Source organism: Monodelphis domestica, chromosome 8 (assembly GCF_027887165.1).
Source record: "Monodelphis domestica isolate mMonDom1 chromosome 8, mMonDom1.pri, whole genome shotgun sequence".
Taxonomy (NCBI): domain Eukaryota; kingdom Metazoa; phylum Chordata; class Mammalia; order Didelphimorphia; family Didelphidae; genus Monodelphis; species Monodelphis domestica.
In genome coordinates, this window is record NC_077234.1 from 205,101,408 (window position 1) to 205,116,539 (window position 15,132).

Below are 15,132 nucleotides of genomic sequence, written 5' to 3' on the forward strand. Positions count from 1 at the left end.
TCTATGTCCCAGCTGACACCTGAGGACCCCCAGAGAAAGAAAGGTCTACAGTTCTAGATGTGAGAAGCCTTAACTACCTCTGCTCTGCATATGTACTTCATGACCATTGTAATTTAAGTTTATGCCCATTCTTAGCCCTGTGCACTCCATGGGAGTGTTGGTTGTAGTATGTGCTCACAGTAGAAAATCAGGGAGTATGATGGAGCTAGCTCAAACTAGCTCCTGAAAGACAATTGCCCTATATTCAGAGTGAGCATTTACACCTTGGAAATGAGGGAACACTACAAATTAGAGTTTGATTTATTATTTTGTTGATTGTCTAGACTTAAGAAAGTTATGGAGAATGTTAATGGTGCAGATTAAGTTGAAAAGTAGGTCTTGAGAATATGTTAAACATGAAGATTAAATTTAAAAGTGTGTTTTGTTGGGGTTTCTTTTGTTTCTTTTGTTTTGTTTTGTTTTGTTTTCTCTTTTAGAGAACTGGTTACTTTACTGCCACACCCCTGGAGGAAATGATTAACTGAAACAACTCAGCCTGCCGGTTTATTGTTATATGTTGGGTAGGGCAGAGTCCCCCCACCCCCACCCCCTCACAAGCCCCTAAGACCCTGAAAGTAGTAGTATCCCTAAGGGTATCTACATCTGCCAGGGATGGTTCAGGTAGGTGGTTTTCTCTACGTGCCTCCTGACAAGGTTTCTGCATGTGTGCCCACTTTTGCTCATGAACACTGTAGGCATTGCTGGAGAGTGGGACTCAAGTTCTTGAGTGGACTGTAATGTGATTATTATTATTGCATTTCCCCTCTTCTTTAGTAGATGTTTCCCAATTAAGAGTTAATGGCCAGGGAAACTGGTGAATCAGTGGATTGAGAGCCAGGACTAGAGAAGGGAGGTCCAAGGTTCAAATTTGACCTCAGACACTTCCTAGCTGGGTGAACCTGGGCAAGTCACTTAACCCTCATTGTCCAGCCCTCACCATTCTTCTGCCTTGGAATCAATACACAGTATTGATTATAAAGCAGAAGGTAAGGATTGGGGGGGAGGGCGGTTAATGGCTGTAACTGGCTGATTTACTTAAATTTGAAACACAGTGGTGAATTCTCAGGAGATGCTGTTGTGCCTTAGTTTCCCCTAGTTACTTCTAGGTCCCTGAGAATGAGTTGGCCTTGCAGTGCCATCTCTTCCGTGCAGGTAGTATAGATGAGCTAGTTCAGAGAGAGAGTACCTAGAGCAGGGTTGGGGAATCTTTTCCCAGTTGAAGTGCCCAGAGGGCAAATTCAAGCTGTTGGTGAGCTCCCAGATTACCCAGAGGGAGAAAGTTCTTGCTTTGGGCAGCTGGGCAGAGGGGTGGTGGGGCATACAAAAAAAAATTCCCTCAGGCTCTGGGAAGAGGGGTAACAGAGAAGTTCCCCATTGCCAGGTATGCACAGCCTTTGCCAATGAAGACCTAGAGAGAAAAAGGATTTGGCTTTGTACCAACCATATATTAATCACTATTTCTTTTTTTTTTTAAACCCTTACCTTTCATCTTAGACTCAATACTGTGTCTTGGTTCCAAAGCAGAAGAATGGTAAGGGCTGGGCAATGGGAGTTAAGTGACTTGTCCAGGGCCACCCAACCGGAAAGTATCTGGGGCTAGATTTAAACCTAAGACCTCCTGCCTTTACATTTGGCTCTCAATCCACTGAGTCACTTAGCTGCTCCTATTTAATCATTGTCTTTGGTCTTGTTATTCAATAAGTTTCAAATTCATCTAATAGCTATATATATTCCTAGCTTATCTCTAAATATACTACACAAGACTATGAAACGTTTTTTTGTGAAAGAATTTCCCCCTCCCCCAACCTTTGTGTCTTCAGAGTCAAATCAACAATCACGTATAGGTGCCTACTATGTGTCACAGACTATCCTTGGCTTCCTTTTTTGCTCTCCCTGAAGCCATTGCATTAACCCTTCAAAGACACTCACGGTGTGATGGAAGTCAGTTTATCTTTATTTGGAGACAAAGTCATTACAAAAACACAGACAGGAAATACATAGGAGAGGAGGATAATCTATGCTATTCACCTGACATCCTGTGCACTGGAGGGAGAGGAATTGAGACTTCTCATCTGGGAAGTTTCCAGGGGAAGCTGGATGGCCAAAAGGACTGCAGCAGAAGTGGGGTGGGTGAATGACTGAACTGAATGACTGAAATCCTCTCAGTCCTGAGATATCATGAAAAAGAAAAAATAATTTGTCTCTTTTGCACAATGTCAAACTTATTAGACTGAGTTCAAATTTGGCTTCAGATACTTCCCAGCTGTACGGCCCTGGGGAAGTCACTTGACCCTGTTTGCCTCAGTTTTCTCATCTTGAAAATGAGCTGGAGAAGGAAATGGCAAACCATTTTAGGTATCTTTGCCAAGAAAGCCACAATGGCTCACAGAGTCAGACCTGACTGAAAATGAGCAAACAAAGAGTTCTAACTCCAGGCAGGGATCTACCAGGCCATGTCCTGAAGGCACCCTAAAGTGCTTTATGGGGTGATTTTCTTAGAGATATGCCTATGTCTGGTTCTCAGTTCTAATAGTTTAAGGAAAATCTAAAGTAAATGTCAGATGGCTTTTTTTTCTTAAAGAAAACAGTTGAATTAGACTAATTAACTAGTTCTTTTGTCCTGTGTTTAAATTATTTCCCTCACTGTACATATTCATCCCCTTTGCTAGAATTTAAATTTGTGGAGGGAAGGAGGTTGCTTTTGCCTTTTTTAAAAATTTCCAGGACTTAGCACAGAATCTTGAACATATTAACTGCTCAATAAATGTTTATTGATTGGTTGATTTCATTGTTAGGACCAGGCAAAGCATTTGCCCCCCTCCCCAGGCAAATTTTAAATTGCACCTCTCTTTCATTTAAATATCATGGCTTGTGTATATTACCATCCAATCAATTAACAAGCGTTTATAAAAGCCTGGTATGTGCCAAGTACTGGGCTTTGTGGGCTTTGAGCCTTCCCTGCTGTACACATGAGCTTGGCATATAAATGAAGCATGATTTTCTGGCATTCAAATTAGGTGTGTTTGTAATATATAAAAAGCAACATGAAAAAGGGCTCTTTGTGTATTCCCCTGTTTAGTGCTTTTGCCAATGAAGGAAAAGGTGCTAGTTTCATTTGCAACTTTAATGGAAAGCCAAAGATGAGAGCTTTGCAGGTAATATTTCAGATGGAAAACAAAGAAAAGTTGCACCCATTTGGCTTTAACAATCAACTAATCATGATCATTAAAACATCTCGCTGTGACAACACTTGCGGCAGAATAATTCCACTTCTGATTTAACAAGCAAAAAGCCATTTTCCTCTGGATTCTATTAGTCATAAGCTGCTTTAAGTTTTATCTTTTAGGAAGGGATCTCAGAGGCTATCTAGTGCAATTCATTTTATCAATGAGGAAACTGAGGCCCAAAGAGATTTAGTGACATGACATCAAATGGGTAATAAGCATCAGATGTGGAATTTGAACCCATGACTTCTAACTCCAAGTAAAATAGGTGGTGCAATGGAAGTCAGGAAGACTCATCTTTCTGAGTTCAAATCTGGACCTTGAGACATTTACTAACTCCGTGACCCTCAATAAATCACTTAACCTTGTTGGCCTCAGTTTCCTCATCTGTAAAATGAACTGGAGAAGGAAAAGGCAAACCATTTCAGTATCTTCACCAAGAAAATCTCAAATGGAGTTGGTAAGAGTTGGACATAACTGAAATGACTGAACAACAACGAAATAATCTATCAATATACTAGAAACAGGGAACTCAGCCCAACAATTGAACAACTTCTAAATACAGAACCAATGATCCTTCCATCAATCAGCACTTTGAAAGAGCAGTGATGTCTCTGAACCCTGGAGAAGCCAACCTATGTCTGTGAAACTTCATAGTTGTTCTGGATGGATTGGGAATTTTGAACACCAATCCCTTTTTTTTTTAAGCCCTTACCTTCTGTCTTAGAATCAATACCATTTGGTTCCAAGGTTTGGTTCTAAGGCAGAAGAACTAGGTAATTAGGTTAAGTGACTTGCCCAGGGTTACATAGCTTTAAAGTATCTGAGACCAAATTTGAACCTAGGACCCGTCTCTAGGCCTGGCACAATATCCATTCTGCTACCCAACTGCCCAGAGTCAAACCTTTTACTTTTGTTGTAAGGCTTATGAAGCTGCTGGGGAGATGAGTTTTCACCTTAGAGAATTTTTTAGAACAACCAGGCTCTATGTTGTTGTTCTTGGTTGTGTGCATGCATGTGTGTATGTATGTATGTGTGTGTGTGTGTGTGTTAGTGGAAGTAATGTAACTTACTTATATGAGAATACATGGTATAAGAGTGTTGGATTTGTGACAAATGGTCAAAGGACTTAAATGGCAGCTCTCACATAATGAAATCAAAACTATCAATAAGCACATGAAAAAGTGTTCTAAATCCTTCCTGATTAGAAAATGCAAATAAAAACAACTCTGAGGTACCACATTACACTTAGCAGATTGGCCAATATGACAGCAAAATGATAAATGTTGGAAGGGATGTGGCAAAACTGGTACACTAATACACTGCTGGTGGAGTTGTGAATTGATCCAACCATTCTGGAGGGCAATTTGGAACTATGCCCAAAGGGTGATAAAAGACTGTCTGCCCTTTGATCCAGCCATAGCACTGCTGGGCTTGTACCCCAAAGAGATAATAAGGAAAAAGACGTGAACAAAAATATTCACAGCTGCGCTCTTTGTTGTGGCTAAAAATTGGAAAACGAGGGGATGCCCTTCAATTGGGGAATGGCTGAACAAATTGTGGTATATGTTGGTGATGGAATACTATTGGGCTCAAAGGAATAATAAAGTGGAGGAATTGCATGAGGACTGGAACAACCTCCAGGAAGTGATGCAGAGTGAGAGGAGCAGAACCAGGAGAACATTGTACACAGAGATGGATACATTATAGCACAATAGAATGTAATAGACTTTTCTACTAGCAGCAACGCAATGACCCAGGACAATCCAGAGGAACTTATGAGAACTATCCATATTCAGAGGAAGAACCGTGGGAGTAGAAACAGAAGAAAAACATGATAAATCATGTAGTTCCATGGGGATATGATTAGAGTTTTGATGTTAAAAGATCGCTCTACTGCAAATATGAATAACATGGAAATATGTTTTGAGCAGTGATACATTTATAACTCAGTGGAATTGCTTGTCAGCTCCAAGAGAAGGGGGGGAGGGATAGGGGAAAATAATGAATCATGTAATGATGGAAAAATATTCTAGATTTAAAAAAACACTTTAAAAAAGTATTGGATATGGAATAAGAAAAACTTGGGTTCCAGTGGCTCTCTGTTACTTTTTAGTTGCATGACTCTGAACAAAACTCATAAACGTGATCAGTTCTCAACAAACTCACCAAGGCTTGAAAACTAAGTCATAGGTGGGTTGGAATGATAGGTAGATGGATTTCACTACTGATGAAACCCTAGAATGATGCCTTTCACACATTGCCTGAACTATTTTTCTAAATCAGTGCAAAATATATTTCCAGAATTTATGGATTTAGTTGGTTAGTCACTAAATTTTGAGAGGCAGTCTGGAAGTAAATAGAGAGTATAGTGGATCTTTATTCAGAGTCAGGAAGAATTGGGTTCAAATTCTGCCTGATACATACTCGGTATATGATCCCAATCAAGTCATTTAAACTCTCAAGAACCCACAGGATTATCCAAGATTGTAAGTTTTCAGATCTCCATTGGAAAATCAGTTTCCTATACTGATGATCTATCTATGTATCCATGCTATCCATCTTACCTATATTTATGGGCTTCCCAAGAGAGGGGAAGCCTCTACCTCTTCTCACCTGAGTGCCTTATTGATTTGGTTCTTTCTCTAGTTATCCTTTCTTGATCTTAGATATGGATATTTTAGAGAGGGAACAAGCTTGTGAGCTTCAAGATGTCAGAAGGGTTCATGATAGGAGTCCATTATAGACTTCTGTAACCCCCAGTAGACCACGTGAGGATGTAGATAAATCCTAAAGATTGACTTATGAAATCTACTCCAGCAGTGAAATAATCTGAGATGTTGAGATTCCATGCAACGGATACTCTGACCATTAACCACACTATATTCAGAAGTGAACTTGTTAGGGCAAGTGATTTGTAACAAATGATTTAAGTTCCATACCTCTCTCCCTAGGCAGTAGAGGAGAGATTGTGCCCCATTTCATCTGGGATGCTTTTGTATTTTGGTTCTTGCTATATCTTTTTCAGCAAATAGCCCTTTGTAGAAGCAAACTGATATTAATTCATTAAATTACATTGGACACTAATCATTGGGTATTTCAGTAACATCGGAGAGATTTATAATTTCAACTGTCTGTTTATATTAAGAGAAGACTTCAGAATGGGGTTTCAGCCTCATGGATCCTAAGGGACATTCTTAGAATTCAATTGAGGAAATATACCCAGCAGCATTCTGGAGCTGCTAGTGACTAGGGGAAAAGGAACGAAAAAGATTCCTAGAGTCTATACCATACCAGCTCACTCACGATATACACAGTCATTTCTCCTTCCTCTTAGAAAAAAAGGAAAGAGTGATCTGACCACTATAAAGATGAGGAGAGACATACCTGTTTCCTGTCACTGCTATCTAATAAGCAAGCCTTTATAATAACCAGAAGAAAATCATGATTAGATAAACATATTCATTCTAAGCACCAAACAAATATTCCTGGAGTGCTAAACAGGTAGGATAGTGAGATCTAATTCATATTTGTTAGAGACATTTATAAATCTGACTCTTGGTTCTCTTCCCACCAGCTCGAAATGGCTTTTAAAACTAAGGTCTAATTATATACAGTGTGCCTTTAACAACTGACATAGTGAAATTTTTATACGTATGAACAACCTCCATTACAGTTTTCACCAGGGAGCTAAAAATACTCCTTGGATCTTGCTCAGTTCTGTTTGCAAGGATTCTTTGATGACTGGGCTAAGGGATGACTCCTTTTAGAGATGGACTATCCAAGGTGTTGAGAGAAGGCAGGAATCCAATTTCTTGACTCTTCACTCTGGTGTTTTTGTCTGTTGAACTAAGGTAAAGTGCCTTATATATTCTGTAGAATAATATCCAGGACAGGTCTTATGGTTCCATTAAAATCCATGAAAAAGATTTAATAAGAGTCAATTCATTACTTTGTCATTTTATTTTTTAAAGCAATTTAAGCCTCTCTTAGCCTTCATAGAGATGGATGTAGCCCTTTAAAAAGTGTGATGTCATGCTTTGAAATGAAGTGCTTTAATAAAACCCCAAATCCCATACTCCAAATGATACAAGGGAAAAAATTGTTTCCATTGATCACATTTTTAAACCCAGATGTTTTTATTTGGAAATGCTGACTTTGTGTTCTTTGATATAAAGATAGGAACTGTATCTACAATTTCACTGGTATAGGGCACTTCTATGTAATCAAGCTCCTTCTATCAACGCAGGTCAAGGCCTTTTCTGTAACTTAGGACTGAGAGGTTAAAGGATGAGTCCAGGGTGTCACAGTGAGTATATCAAAAGCAGAACTTGAACCGAGGTCTTCTTGCTTTGTCCATATCAAAATACTCCCTCTTCTCTGATTATAAATGTAGTAAACCACTTAAAGTTTTTGGTTTTGTTTATTTTTGGCTAACACTTATCATCTGCTTTGGAACCTCTACTCCTCTCTCTGTGCCCATGTCTGTCTTTTTCCTTCTTTCCTCTCCTCCCCTGTTCTCTCCTTTTCTTTCCTCCCCTGCCCTCTCCTTCCTTCCCCTCCTTTTCCCTCTCCCTTCCCTGCCTCTCTATCTCTTCTCTCTTCTTTTTCTCTCTTCTCTCTTCACTCTGTCCTCTTCTCTCCTCTTCTCTTCTCTTCTCTTCTCTTCTCTTCTCTTCTCTTCTCTTCTCTTCTCTTCTCTTCTCTTCTCTTCTCTTTCTTCTCTTCTCTTCTCTATTTCTGCCTTCTTTCTCTAATTCCTCTCTTCACTCTCTTCTCTCCTTTCCTCTCTCTTATCTCTTTCTGCCTTCTTTCTCTCTCTTCACTCTCTTCTTTTTTCTTCTATCTTGTCTCTGCCTTCTTTCTCTAAGTCTTCTCTCTTCACTCTCTTCTCTCTCTTGTCTCTCTGCCTTCATCTTTTCTCTCTCTTGTCTTCTCTGTGTCTCTTCTATCTTCTTTCTTCTCTATATATCTTTTTCTGCCTTTCTGTGTCTCTCATCAGTGCCACATTGAGTCCTTTTTTGCATCTCTGCCACATCTAACGAGTCTCCCCTCTTTCCTCTACCCCTCAAAAATCCTTCCCTTATGATCAGAAAGCACAATTAGGCAAAAAGCAAAAACTAAAGCAAAGTATCCACCATGTCTGGCAAGGCATGATTCATTTGGCACCCAGAATTGTATACCACTCTTCAGAGGGGGAAGAAGTCACAAGACTCCCTGCTAGTCTTCTGAAGTCAAGGCAGGCTACTGCTTTGCTCTGAAGTTCTCCTGTCTTTCAGCGTTAGGCTCCTTTGCATTATGGTGATCATTGCATGAACCATGTCTGATTTATAATCATTCCCTCCCCAACTCTGTGTCTCAAGTAAGACAATAATAGTGTGGGTGTAATTAGCATCTTAGAGTTTGTTGACTGGCTTAGCAAGTCTTTTTCTATAGGCTGAAGTTGAATTTTCACACTTTCCTGGTTAATAGTGCCAGTTAACAAGTCCCATCAACCTTTTAAAATGGAGTGGTTCGTTTTTTTTTTTCATTTAAGAGATTAGAAACTTTATGTGTTGAAAAGAAACTTAAATCACTAGCCATATGTGTCCTACTTTAATAAAGTGCAATGAGTATGGAGTCTTTAAAAATAGTCTTAGCAGGAAATATAAAAAAAAATGGGGAAAATGCCTCTCCAGAACATTCTGTGATCCAGAACCAACAAAACAGCTTCCTTTTTCCCTAGGACTATTCCAGGAGGTAGGAGCCAATTTTATCTGGCTGATTTGGGGGACATCATAATCCTCAGTGAGGGGACAGGTAGGCAGAGAAGTAGAATAGAGCAATAGGTCTGAAGTTAGGAAGATCTGAGTTCAAATCTAGTCAATACAATAGTTCTGTGAACCCTAGGAAAACTACTCTTGACCTTTATTTGCCTCCATTTTCTTCATTTTTTTTTGCCTGTGTTTTCTTTTAAAAACCTTACCTTTCAACTTAAAATTAATACCGGATGTTGGTTCCAAGGCAGAAGAGTGGTTAGGCAATTTGGGTTAAGTGACTTGCCCAGGGTCACACAGCTAAAATGTATTTGAGGCTAGATTTAAATCTAGGACCTCCCATCTCTCAGACTGACTCTCAATCCATTGAGCTCCCCAGCTGCCCCTAGAATTGGTATTTTAAAACAAATACTAATGCCAAGAATGGTGTAAAAGTTATTATTCATGAGACATATAACTGAAAAAGGAGGTGGACATGAGCAAAGGATAACAGATGGGTAGCCAGAGCTTGACCTAACACTTAATGAATAGTTTTTTTTAAAAATGATCTCTTTCATACAAAGTAAGTGCTTAGTAAATACTTGTTTTCTCAGTGACAAATCATTTAGGTGTAGCAGTAGAAAGAGCCCTCAGCCTGAATTCTAGAAGACCTGAGTTCAAATCCAATTCCTGTCACTAGCTTCTTTGTACTTGTATTCCTAGTACCTAGCACAAAGGAGGTACTTAACATGTACTTCTTGATTGATTCTTTCAAATTACATTGGCTAGAGTTTGTCTAATTGGTCTGATTCTCTATTCACTGAGCCACCTAGCTGCCCCTACTTTCAGTCTTAGTAACAACTCTAAGATAGAAGGGCAAGACTATACAAAGGGCATTCAGTGACTTGCCCAGAGTCACACAACTAAGAAGTGTCTGAGGTCAAATTTGAACCCATGTCTTCCCAGTTCCAGGCCTGGCTCTCTATCCACTGTGCCGCCTAGTTGCCCCCTATTTGTCTAATTTTAAGTCTTGTTTTCCTCTAAAAACAAAATAAAACAATATCAGTAAGTTTTACATTTTAAAATTAAAAAGCAAAACAAAAATTTTAAACCTCATAAATAAGAGAATAAAATAATCTATTGACCATTCTAAAAATGTATTATAGAATAAAACTTTTATTCCTTTAAATAAATGTTAACAACAATAACAGAATTAGTTTAAGGGAACAGAGTGCTAGGCCAGACTTCAATTCCTTCTGACACATCTGATTCTTGACCAATGGTAGTACAGTACACTTTGAAGTAAGGCTCCGAATGTCTAGAAACCAAAGGCTTTTAACCTGCCACTGGTGCTGTGTTTAATTTAGGTCTAAATATTTTTATTAGGCGTTTACTAAATGTCAGGTACAAAAGTAGCTTAGTGGTATAGTGGATAGAATGCTAGACCTGGAGTCAGGAAGATGTGAGTTCAAATCTGGTATCAGACATTTACTAACTGGGATGATCCTGGGCAAGGCATTTAACCCTATTGGCCTCAGTTTCCTTATCTATAAAATGAACTGGAAAAGGAAATGGCAAACCACTCTAGCATCTCTTCCAAGAAAACCTCAAAAATGGGGCAGCTAGGTGGCACAATGGGCTTGGAAACAGGGAGACTCCTATTCATGAGTTCAAATCAGAGATCAAATAATAGCTGTGTGACCCTGGGTAAGCTACTTCACTTCTGTTTATCTCGGTTTCCTCATCTGTCAAATGAGCTGGAGAAGGAAATGGCAAATGACTCTAATAACCTTGCCAAGAAAAACCCCAAAGGGGTCATGAAGAGGCAAATTCAACTGGAATGATTGAGCAACTTTTAAAAACCTCTCTTGAGATTATTTCATTATTTTATAGAAGGGTAAAGAGGCTCCCTCTACCATTGCATGGCTGCTTCTGTTCCGTAAACTTGAGTCTTAGTGGCTGGCCAGGCTGAGAGATTTGCCAAAGGTTACCCAGTAAATGGCACAGGATGAGCTTGAACCCAGGTCTTTCTGAATTCTGAAGCTAGTTCTCTGGCCACGAGAGGGCTCTCTCTTTCATAGAACTGGCCCATTTTAAAAAACAAAACCAAACCAAACCTATTCAATGAACAGAATAACGAAGACTAGGCTTATATTCAAAATGGGCAAACCTGAGATGGAAAAGGGGTTACCAAATAGAGTTCCCTAGTGAAAATCTCTAGGAAGAAGTTTAGCTGAAAATAGTTATTGCTGATCCAAGCCTAGGGACAGGCAGGATAGGATTTCTTTCCTACCGTGCAACAAGGAGAAGCTTCTTCATTTAGTTTTAAAAAAAAAACAAACAAATGCACATATTTTTAATTCTGGAAAATTCTGCTCTCTGTGGGGCACCCATTTTAAAATTTGGTATTCAGTCAATTCATGGGTTCTCATGAAAGCTCAAAATGTCTCATGGTGAATGCAATAGAACACGATTTTCAGACCTGCCCTAGGGAGGCACAAATGCCTTTTCTTGATGCTAGTTGGTTGCCATGGGAACAGGAATAAACTCTGGGACCTACTGAGAGGAAAATACCAGAGATCCCTTTGAAGGAATTGCTGTTTTTCAGTTTTTCTCTCTCTGTGTCTTCTCTTCCAACCAGAAGATGGAAAGATCAAGGGATAGGTACTGTCAGTGACATACTGCAAGCAAGGTAGTTTTCCCTGGGCTTATCTGGGACTGGTGGAAGGAGTTAGCGTAATTACCTATTAAGACTTGATATCTTCAAAGAACAGGTCAGAATCGAGGGATTTCCAGTTGGGATAATAATAGCTACTAGCATTTATATAATGCTTTAAGGTTTGGAAAGCCCTTTATATACAATATCTTATTTCATCCTCATAATAACCCTAGGAAGTAGATGCTATTTTTATACCAATTTTAATTCAGATATACCAATTTCAGATTCAGAAAATGAGGCAGAGAGCGGTTAAAGGATGTATTGAGGATCACACAAAAATCTGAGAGAGGACTCAAAGTCAGGGCTTCCTGACTCATTTCTATCAGCTAGGTCACCTCACTGCCTCAACTTGTCACGATTTCAATTTGTTTAGTCTCAGACTCTTCGTGAAGCTATTTTAAGTTTGTTTTTGGAAAGGATACTAACGTGGTTTGCTATTTCCTTTTCTAGCTCATTTTATAGATGAGGAACTGAGGCAAAACAGGGCTAAGTGACTTGTCCAGGGTCACTCAGCTACTTAGTGTCTGAGGCAGTATTTGAAATCATAAAAAATGAATTTTCCTGATTCCAAGATGAGTGCTCTATCCACTCTGCCACCTAGCTGTCCCATGATCTCAAGTCCAAGCCAGAAGTTCTTAGCCTCATTGGATCTGGGGGGACCTTTTAATGGTTGTAGCCAACCACCCTACATGGCAGCATCACTGACAGTCATCAAATCTTCATCTCTCTCCACATGACAAAGGAGGCTCTGGCCACCTGAAATTATAAAGCTGGAAGAAGCCTTAGAGGTCATCTTGTCCACTCTCCTCATTTTCTAGTTGAGGGAATAATGTGATTTGCCAAAGGGAAAGCTGCAGAGACAGGATTCAAACTCAAGTCCCCCCAGATCCAATGAGGCTAAGTACTTCTGGCTTGGGCTTTGAGTCATCCTAACAATGCAACCTTCAGAAAATCTGATGGAAAAATGTTGGCTTGTGGATGATCCCCATAATCCAATTTTATGGAGATGGCATGTCTCTTCTTCTGGACATATTTGATGGTGAAATGGAACTGACTCAAAAACACAACCCCCCCAAACCTAGTATTGGCTCAATTTATAAGTAGTTTTGAGAATTTGCACCATGCTTCTCTCTAGAACTTTTTTTAATGAATAGGAACCACAGGTGAGTACAGCTTTGACACAAATCAGATAAGCATTGAATGCCAACATCATAGATTCAAAGCTAGAAGGCATTTGAGAGCATCTCTTCCTACCCACCATTTCAGTTTTGGAAAGATTGCCCAAGGTTACCCACAGAAAATAAGTAGCAGATTTGGGAGTGAAGATATCTGACTCCAAATAAATCTATGATTCTTTACACTACCTTTCGGAGACCCAATCTAATTTTGTAACTATCACCATTCCTTCCTCTCCTGTCCCATCCACTTCTTTCACTTCCATTCCCCCAGTAGAAGAGCTTCTTCCAGGTGAGTGTAATTGGGGTGACAGGTGCAGTCGGCTGAGACTTGGCAATGTAGAGATTGAGCAAGCCCCTGATGGGAGCAACGATGAACCTCAATCTGTAGATGTAGCCCTATTGGCAACAAAGAATATTTGAGGCTTCCTGCATAAACCCTGAGAGACTCAGAAGATCTTTTGTTCATTGGCAGGCTAACCACCTCTACTCGTTTTAGTTTTACCTTATTCAAACTAACCTTTTTCTCTTTTTCAAAAGTTTGGTCCATTTAGTTCCCTAAATAAGTGTTAAGTAGGTTCACTGAGGTGCATCTGGAGGAAAGAAATGAGGTCGTAAAGGGGGTCCCAAAACAGGTCAGTGTGGTGAGAATGCACTTTTTGATTGAATTACCCTTCCTCCAACTCCTTTTTGCTGCTGACTAAATAACAAAAACTAACAAAATTGTTATTTGGCTGCGGACTGAACAGCACCCAAGCACCGTTAGCCCACTTAGGCTGAATTTAGTGGCCCTCAACCCCATGAATGTTGTACCTAGCTTATAAGTAGGGTCTTTCTAGACCTTATGTCCTTATGACACAGACTATATACCACTGGTATTCAAATATCATAGAAGAGTGCTGATTGGCGGCTACATACTGTAAGCAGACCTGAAAAAGCTACAAATGCCAACTCTACTCCAGGAAGCTGAAGCTGTAGCTTCTAAATAAAGCTACTAAATAATTAATAATAGCTAACATTTATATTGCTGTTGTTATTTTTCAGTCACTCAGTTGTATTTGACTCTTGGTGATCCCATGAGCCATATCATGCCAATACTGTCCATGGGGTTTTCTTGGCAAGGATATTGGAAGGATTTGCCATTTTGTTCTCCAGTGGATTAATGCAAACAGAGGTTAAGTGATTTACTCAGGATCACACATTTATATAAAGCATGCTGAGCATTTTGCTAAGCACTTTATAATCATTATCTCATCTGATCCTCACAACTCTGAGAGGTTAGTGCTCCTTTTACATATGGGGAAACAGAGGAAAGCAGAAGTTAAGTGATTTGTCCAGGGTCACACAGCTAGTAAGTGTCTGAGGGCTGGGTTTGAGTTCTGGTCTTCCTGGCTAGACCTGCATTGACAAACCAATGGCACACATGCCAGAGGGGACTACTTTCCTCCTTCTCTCCACCACACCTGAGGACATTTTTCATATCACCTGCCCTTTCTGCCCAGTAGCCCAATGGGAGTGCTTCATCCTTCCCCTATCTGGGGTAAGGGAACAATGCACGCGCATTGTAAGGGTTGCAGTTCACTGCTCTAGACCCTGCTCTATTCACTGCAAAAGTAATCTTCTTTAGTGCATTAATGAATCTTTTTTTTTTTTAAGTTTGGCTACTCACTTTAACATCCATTCTTGTAAACCTTTTGGTGGGGTGAAATTCTCCCTGAGTTCTCGAAGAACTCTGGATGAGAAATTTGCCAGTGTTAGTCAAGTCCTTCAAGAAGTGAATATCTGGCTTGTTTCTGGTTGAGCTCCTGGAAGAAAAGAGTCAGTAATATCCAATAGTGCTCTCATCCTTTGAAAGGATGGAGGGATCTATCCTGGAGATATCTAATTTTCCTACTTGGTAGTTTCCTTTTTCAGCCAGATGAGCAAAAGGCAGGTAGGTGGCTCAGTGGATAGAGTACTACACCTGAAGTCAGGAATGCTTGAGTTCAATTCCAGTCTCAGACACTTACTAGCTATGTGACTCTGGGTGAGAGCCACATTACCTTAATTCTCTAGAGAAGGAAATGACAAACTGCTCTAGTGTCTTTGCCAAGAAAAACTCATGGTCCACGAGGTCACAAAGAGTCAGACACAACTGTGCACGTTTTCTTTTGAGGTGGGGGTTGGGGGTGTGGGGGGAGACAAGGTAATTTCTGTCACAATTCTGAGAAATTTCTTATATTGTACTAACCCAACAAGAT